The sequence below is a fragment of the Rutidosis leptorrhynchoides genome, chromosome 10 (assembly GCF_046630445.1).
Source record: "Rutidosis leptorrhynchoides isolate AG116_Rl617_1_P2 chromosome 10, CSIRO_AGI_Rlap_v1, whole genome shotgun sequence".
Classification (NCBI taxonomy): Eukaryota; Viridiplantae; Streptophyta; class Magnoliopsida; order Asterales; family Asteraceae; genus Rutidosis; species Rutidosis leptorrhynchoides.
The window spans coordinates 202,052,678-202,061,625 of NC_092342.1; positions in this window are offsets into that span (position 1 = coordinate 202,052,678).

Genomic DNA, 8,948 nt, shown 5'->3' on the forward strand with positions numbered 1-8,948 from the left:
TGGAGGATATTTATAATGAAAGATACGATAATATCTTAGAATTTCTAATATCAAAGGATGATGAAGAATATTGTTCGTAAGAGTTTAGAGTCAGGAGCAAGGTATTCGATAATGACTTCGGTAGATACTGAATCATTTGGATTCTTTGAAGACAGGTTCAGTCTTTGCGATTTGTCTACAGCCTCCTTCATACTTTGCTCAATCCGTTTTCCAGTTCCAAATCTTCTCTTTTCCTGAGCTTTGTCAATACACTATTCTTTGTCATTAAACTTTTGACTATTACGGTTGTCTACAGTTTCTACTGCTTCATTCAGCGTTTCCAAAACTTCAGAGAACTAAATCATAGTTTGGGGTGTTTTTCAGAAAACTTCATGTTCGAATTATGTTATATGTACATATATAACTGTTGGCATAGAAATGCTACGAAGTTCAAAATACTGGTTGCTAATTTCTGATGATTCGTATGGAAATTCTCGTTACAAGATGCGAAAGAGTCAATGTTGGGGTTTCGATAAATATAATGATTCTTCGGAAGGTCAAAGATAAGTGAAGTTTTCGATAAATTTATTGTTAATGTGACGAGATATGAAAGGTTCCCCAATAACAACGACAATGTATATATCAAGGTTATAATAAGTCTATTTTGACTGAAGATTCGAAGTTGACTTGCTGGAGCTGTGACAAAACTGTCTATTTTGAAACGGAATTGAAAAGTCATTTTTTTTGCTAGTAAATGCCAAAGGATCTGACACGGATACGTGTTAAACGTTTATTCTGGTTCCGAGTATTTTTAGGTGCATTACTATATGCATCAATCTTTTCTTCCGTAGATGAAGTGCGGTTGGTTCATCCTCTTGTTTGAGGTGTTTTCAAGAATCATGAAAGGTTTGAACGGGGATTGTAATCGTCAAGATACAAATGAGGTTTAAGATGTAATCAAGTGGCAAACTTGAAAAATTGTTTAGTTTCATATGTTATAATCAATATTTTAATTCATTTTAATTGTCCAATGTTGGCAGTCCACAGTTGGTAGTCCACAGTTAATAGTCCAATAATTTATATATAGTTTAATATATAATATTTGAATTAATTAATACGTATCGCGACCCGTGTACATGTCTCAGACTCTATTACAACTCAAAGTATATATATTATTATAGAATCAACCTCAACCCTGTATAGCTAACTCCAACATTACTGCATATAGAGTGTCTATGGTTATTCCAAATAATATATATAGATGCGTCGATATGATATGTCAAAACCTTGTATACGTGTCCCGATATTTAAAGTGCGTAAAATAAATAATAGAAATTAAATGACGATAAACAAAATTGCGAGAATTAAAATTGCGATAAATAAAATGCGATAAATAAATTGTGATAAATAAATTGCGATACATAAATTGCGATAAATAAAAGGTAATACGGAATTAACAGTTAGCTAGGAACAGTTAGCTAGGAACAGTTAGCGTGGATTCTTAACAAAATTTCTCATAGTTAATTTGTTTGTTTCTAACAAATTTTATTTTGTCAAATGTATTCTTCATTATGCCACTTGTTGGATTCTGATAGGTCAAAATCCAAATATGAAATTGAATGAAAATGGTTATTCTGCGGTGAACGGATAAGTATATCGGTGGTTGTAAGTAGGATAGTAAATGACTGTTGAATCAGCTTTGAAGAATGTACAGTGTAACTTATTAATGTGAAATCTAAATATTCCTCGGGTATTACCTACCCGTTAAAATATTTTCACCATTAACAGTTTGTATGAAAGAACTTTTAATTACAATCTTTATGAAAATATACTTACATATATATTTTCCTCAGATGTAATCATGGATTTAATGAGTTAATACGATATTAATCTCATCTGATTTACGGTTAAAACTTAGAGTACATAACCCCTAAAATATTAGAGATTACATAATCATCATGTCGAACGAAGATCAATGATGTAGAACGATACATAGAACGAAGATTATAATCGGGGTACAGAATGAAATCTTGAGGTGTGTGATGTTGAACTTGGGTTGTTGGTGGTACTGGTATTGATGTTGATGCTGTTACTGATGGTACTATTGGTATCGGTGATTTTGTTGAAGCTGTAAATTTTGCACCATATTTTTCAAAACTACAACTCGAGCGCGAAGCTTGTTGACTTTTACTATTACTCCGGGATGATTGTCGATCAGAACGAGAGGATGAATAAGATTTAGAATTGTGGATAGAATATAATCGTGACGGGATACTCTGGAAATGAGAGAGAAAATAGTATTACGAACAGGTTCGCAGGTAAGTGCTTCAGGTTCATCGCCAAGAGGGTGATTTGGTTGGTGGAAAGGATCACCTTCTTCGCGTCTCCATTGATTAAGTCGACTACGAACCCATCAGATGAATTGGGGATGGCTGATTGGTTGATTCATTCTGGTGACACTGCTTTCGGAGCTTAGGTGAAACTCATGTCGGAATAGCTGTCGGAATCCTAGGAATTCGATCTGGTTGAGGGATTCATCTCGTACGATCAGATGACGGATTTTCGATAAGAAATAGATTATAGGATGTAGATTAGTACCCTGCAATACATAATTTACATATGCATATATAATACTAAAATCTCATAAGTTACGGAGGAATCTACGGAAGCTGTCAGGCAAAGGTAACAATAACAGATACGCTAAGATATGAATTCATCTATACACTGTCTATGTAATAGAGGCAGTAAGACGTGTTTAGACTTTAAGGATGATAAGCAAATAATTTTTGACAATAAATGATAAGCAAAACTTTTGACATGCAGACACGGTCGAAGTCCAGACTCACTAATGCATCTAAGCAACTATTAGTTAGACACACTAATGCAAGACCTGGTTCGCTAAGACCACCGCTCTGATACCAACTCTAACGACCCGTCCTAATCCATCTGGACGAATACATTACATTTGGTTACTTTCATTACATCGAAAGTTGATGGCATGCATAACATTTCATAGTATATCCAACTATAATTAACCTAGTAATAATCTTGATGAACTCAACGACTCGAATGCAACATCTTTTGAAATATGTAATGAATGACTCCAAGTAATATCTCTAAAATGAGCAAATGCACAGCAGAAGATTTCTTTCATACCTGAGAATAAACATGAAGGTTGATGAGTTCATTAGTTTATCATAAACGATCATTTTCATCATTTTAATAGACCACAAGATTTTCATTTCTCATAAATATACATCCCATGCATAGAGACAAAAATATCATTAATATTGATTGAACACCTGGTAACCGACATTAACAAGATGCATATAAGAATATCCCCTATCATTTATATCATTTCGGGACATCCATGGGACATGATAAAACAACATCGAAGTACTAAAGCATCCGCAACCATTGATAGGGTTTGTTAGGCCCAATAGATCTATCTTTAGGATTCGCGTCAATTAGTAGATCGGTTTACTAATTCTTAGGCTACCAAGCAAAAAGGGGAATATTCGGCTTCTATCATTCAACCATATAATGTAGTTTCGATTACCTGTGCCTATTTCGTAAAACAGTTATAAAAATTGCGCATGTATTCTCAGCCCAAAAATATAAAGGGTAAAAAAGGCAAATAAAACTCACTATACTGTAATTTGTAGTAAAAATACATATGACGATTTTGAACAATGCAGGGTTGGCCTCGGATTCACGAACCTGTATCATTTATATATATATTAACACATATAATTGTAATCGAACAATTTATATATTAATAGTGATATAATTGTTATTTATATGTTTTATTTATAACTTAAATAGATATATTTATTTTTATATACTTTAAATAGATAATTAATATTTATTGCAAAAATATTGGTATTGTTATGTTTTATGTCATAAATATATCTTTTTATAGAAAAATCTTTATTTAGTATATTAATAATACTAATAATAATAATAATAATAATAAACATAATACTAATTTTAATAAAAAATGATAAATTTAAAAATTATTATACTCTTAGTAATAATGATAATAATAATAATAATAATAATACTGATAATTTTAATAACTTTGGTAATAATTTTATTAATAATGATAATAATATTACTAATAATATTACTAATACTTATGATAATAATAATAAAAAATATTGATAATAATAATAATAATAATAATAATAATAATAATATTAATAATAATAATAATAATAATAATAATAATAATAATAATAATAATAATAATAATAATAATAATAATAATAATAATAATAATAATAATAATAATAATAATAATAATAATTTTGGTATTGAAAACTACCTTCCAAGATTTTCTAAAAAGAGATGCCCCGAACCGGGCTCGAACCCGCGACCTCCCGTTCATCCAACACTTCCCTAACCATCTGCACTAACCCGTTTTTCTTTATACTACCACCTCCCTATTTATTTTAACCGTAATCTGTTTACACATCTTCTTCCTCACATGACAATCGACTGGAACTAAAACCAATCATAACCACTAACTAATCTAATTCATTAAGTCCTTCCATTGGAACAGAAATGATTCATAGTGTTGATTTGTATTAACAGAAGCAAATGAAAAATATATATATATATATATATATATATATATATATATATATATATATATATATATATATATATATACCCCACTGTTTCAGCTCGTTAAGAACAAAAATCCATTCTTCGACTTGGAATTCTTTTAGCTTATATTTACAACATGAAAGACCTCGTAAATCATTTATAGAAGCTTCTGAGATTATCAGTTTTAACCGAAATTACATCAAAACCTTCAATTTGATTTTTGAACAACGTTTGACTTTGTTTTTATAAATATTTTGACTTCAAAATTTGGATTTAATCGAAGCAATTATAGTCTAGAATTTTGAAGATAGTTTAAGTGGAGGAATTCTAACCTTTCTACATTTATACATTTTGTATTTTCGTTTGGTTTTGAGCTTTGGATGAAACGAGCCAAGAACAGGGGTATATGGTGCAATTTCTTTTATTTCTGTTTAGTTCCTCGAATTGCAGCGTATTGATGTTGATAATTGATATTAGTAATGAAGGAATTGAATGATTAAATCACTATCTTTGCACAAATCGTTTGTTATATACAAATAATTGGTCGACAGGATTTTAATTCAAATGACATATTTTATAAAGGGAGAAAATGACATCAAACCAATTTTGTAATGTATCTCCTTGATTTTTATCGATTAGTAGACTGTAAATGATGTGTATATGAAACGGATCCCATAACTGTATAAAATTTTTATATAATTAATATTAATAATTAATAATTATGAATAAAAATGTTAATAATAATAATAATAATAATAATACAAAAAAAAACTGATTGGTACTAATAGAATTATGAATAATGGAAATATAATTTTTATTAATGATATTAATAATAGATTGTATTATTTTCTATTAATAATAACTATAATGATATTAATGAAATTAATAATACTAATATTGATAAATGTAATAATAATAATAATAATAATAATAATAATAATAATAATAATAATAATAATAATAATAATAATAATAATAAAAATAATAATAATAATAATAATAATAATAATAATAATAATAATAATAATAATAATAATAATAATAATAATAATAATAATAAATGATAATTTTTCAATAATCATGTTTGTAATGACATTAATAATGATAACAATAACATCAGAAATAAAAATATTGTAATAGTTTTAGTGTATCAAATTTCATATTTATGTATTATGTATAATAATAATAACATTGTTTTTAATATTAAATACTTATTATGATAATATTAATAAAGGTAATAATAATAATATTAGTAAAGTTGATTAACTAAATGCGCTAAATTTCATATCTATATCTTATCTATAGTAATATAACTAATACCGAGATTAATTATTAACATTAATATTAGTATTAATAATAATGATGAAGGTAATAATAATATTACTATTACAGCTATATTTTAACTTGTTAATAATATATTATTTATTATGTGATATCTGTTAATCATATAACATATCATGTAATAGTTTTTATTGACTCAATAATATTTATAGATTTTATATATTTTGTATAAAAATAATTATACATATTTATACATAGATTCATTTTAAATTACATCATAAATATTTTGTAACTTAATTTACATATTTTAATGTTTAAGTTATATTTTTTATAAATTCAGATTACTATATATATACTTACATTTATATATATATATATATATATATATATATATATATATATATATATATATATATATATATATATATATATATATATATATATATACATACATATTTATTTACAATTCAATCATTCGTGAATCGTCAGGAATGGTCAAAGGGTAAATGCATTCATGTAATTCGTTCCAATGTTTTTGAGACTTAACATTATAGACTTTGCTTATCGTGTCGGAATTATATAAAGATTTAGTTTAAATTTGGTCGGAAATTTCCGGGTCGTCACATGATTTGTTATTATACCTAGCACTCAGCTTCTAACTCCCTTTGTATGACTTGCTGGTTTTATTACGATTGAACCTTTTAAACTGCCTAGCCAGTAATGCCATACCTTCAGCAAACCCTTTCACATCATTTTCATCATCACTGCTCTCTTCAGACCCAGTACCACTCTCCACATCATCTTCAGCTGACTCTTCTTCTGCTGTCAACTTTTGAACCAGTAAAACCTTTTGAGCTTTCTTTTTAGCAGCATCAATAAGAGCAATATCATCTGTTTTAGAAGATTTTGAAGTGGTGTGGCAGACTTAAAGCTTTTTTCAAGTTCAGTTCGAGTTTAACTTCTGCCTTCTCATTGTTCCAAAGTGTACCATAGAGAGAAGACATGTTAAAGTTCTTTAAAGTCTGGGTGGTTCTTAGAGAGTCAGTCACAGGTTTTCATTTAGTAGACAGTGAGTCAATTGATGTTATGCGAGGTGTATACGAAATAGTTATATTTTTTAGTACAAAATGCGATACAAATTACACAAGTTTTATTTATTTATTTATGGAATATACCTAAACCTTGCTACAAAACTTATAGGTAGTGTACCTAATCGTAGAGTAGTGTAGTTTTTAGTAAGTTAGGTTTGTTCCACAGGGAGCTAGTGATACGTACAATATTTTTAACAACTATATTTATATAATATATATATATATATATATATATATATATATATATATATATATATATATATATATATATATATATATATATATATATATATATATATATATATATATATATATATATATATATATATATATATATATATATATATATATATATATATATATATATATGTATATATATATATATATAAGTATTATATAAAAGGGGGGTTTTACCGTTTAATGACCGGTTTGTCGATTTTATATTTTAAACGTAAAGATAAATGACGATAATTAAAATGCGTAAAATAAATAACAATATTTAAAATGAAAATAAATAAATGATAGTAAATAAAAGTACGATGAGATATAAAATAAAACAATTATGCTTATTTAAACTTTTGTAACCATGATGTTTGACGTTTTGATTTTAATTAATTGTTACCCGGGTTAATTGTCCTTTGTCCTGGTTTATTTGATACCTATCTGGTTTTTGTCCATAATAGTCCATCGGTCATAATTATAAAATGCTCGTCAAATTAACCTTACTCCCAAAGTCAAATATTCCAACTAATTAGGGATTCGAACTGTAACAAGGTTTTAATACTTTGTTTAATAATTACACCAGGTTATCGACTGCGTGTAATCCAAGGTTTTAATACTTTGTTAACAATTACACCAATTATCCTTGTATGTAATCCACCCCTATTTTATTTAGTCCATGATACATTAATTTATTCACTTGATTAATTAAATGATTGTAAACGATGTCGTATAAACGATGTCGTATAAACGTCACTAAATAGGACATTTGTAATCAATTTAATAATTATTAGATTAACTAATTTGAAGATAGGTTCGACAGATTCCAACGAGTTGTCATTCGTTATTAGACAATAACCCCTATCTATTAATAGTCCATAGTCCAATGTTCACAAGTGTTGGTCTTTTATCCTAACCCAAATTATGGTACAAAATCCAATAACCCAATCTTAATTTTTAGTCCAACATCACGATTACTTCGGCTCAAATAAGCATAATAATAACTTAGTTACAAGACATTAATTTAAAAAGGAAGAACATAGCTTACAGTGATTATTTATCGCGTAGCGTTACCCGGACAGAGTTCCGAATTTAAAACCCATAAAACATTTCTTACAATAACCCAATTATTATTAAACTTAAATTAAACTTAATATTATATATATATATATATATATATATATATATATATTTGATTACAGAGGAAGAATGAAATATGATATGTTTATTCGTCTGAATTCGCTGGCCTTTTATAGATGTATCCTGATTTTGGAAGCCATGCGATCGCATGGCATTCCTTTGTTATTCCCATGCGATCAAATGGACAGGCTGGCCAGCACTCTCTCTTGATTAAAACGTGGGCTGCTCGAATAATTTAATATATATATATATAATATATATAATTTTATATAATTATATATATTATATTATATTCTTGTGCAATGTTGACTTGTAATTTTAGGTCTGTTGACTCGCGCGTTGATGCTCGGTTTATGTCTCGGTTCCAGATTTTCGAACGTCCTTTCGTACGCGTAGTTATCTTGTACTTTGCATTTCGCGACTTGTACTCTTGTCATTTTTAGACGTTTCTCATCAATAAATTGAACCACTTGAATTATATCTTGTACATTTGAGCTTTTTGGTCATTTGCGTCTTCAAATCGTCGTTTTCTTCTTTTGTCTTCGCACTTATTTATTTAAACGAATATTACATAAAAATAGAACAATTGCAACTAAAAGCTTTACATATTGGAAGGATATTGTGCCT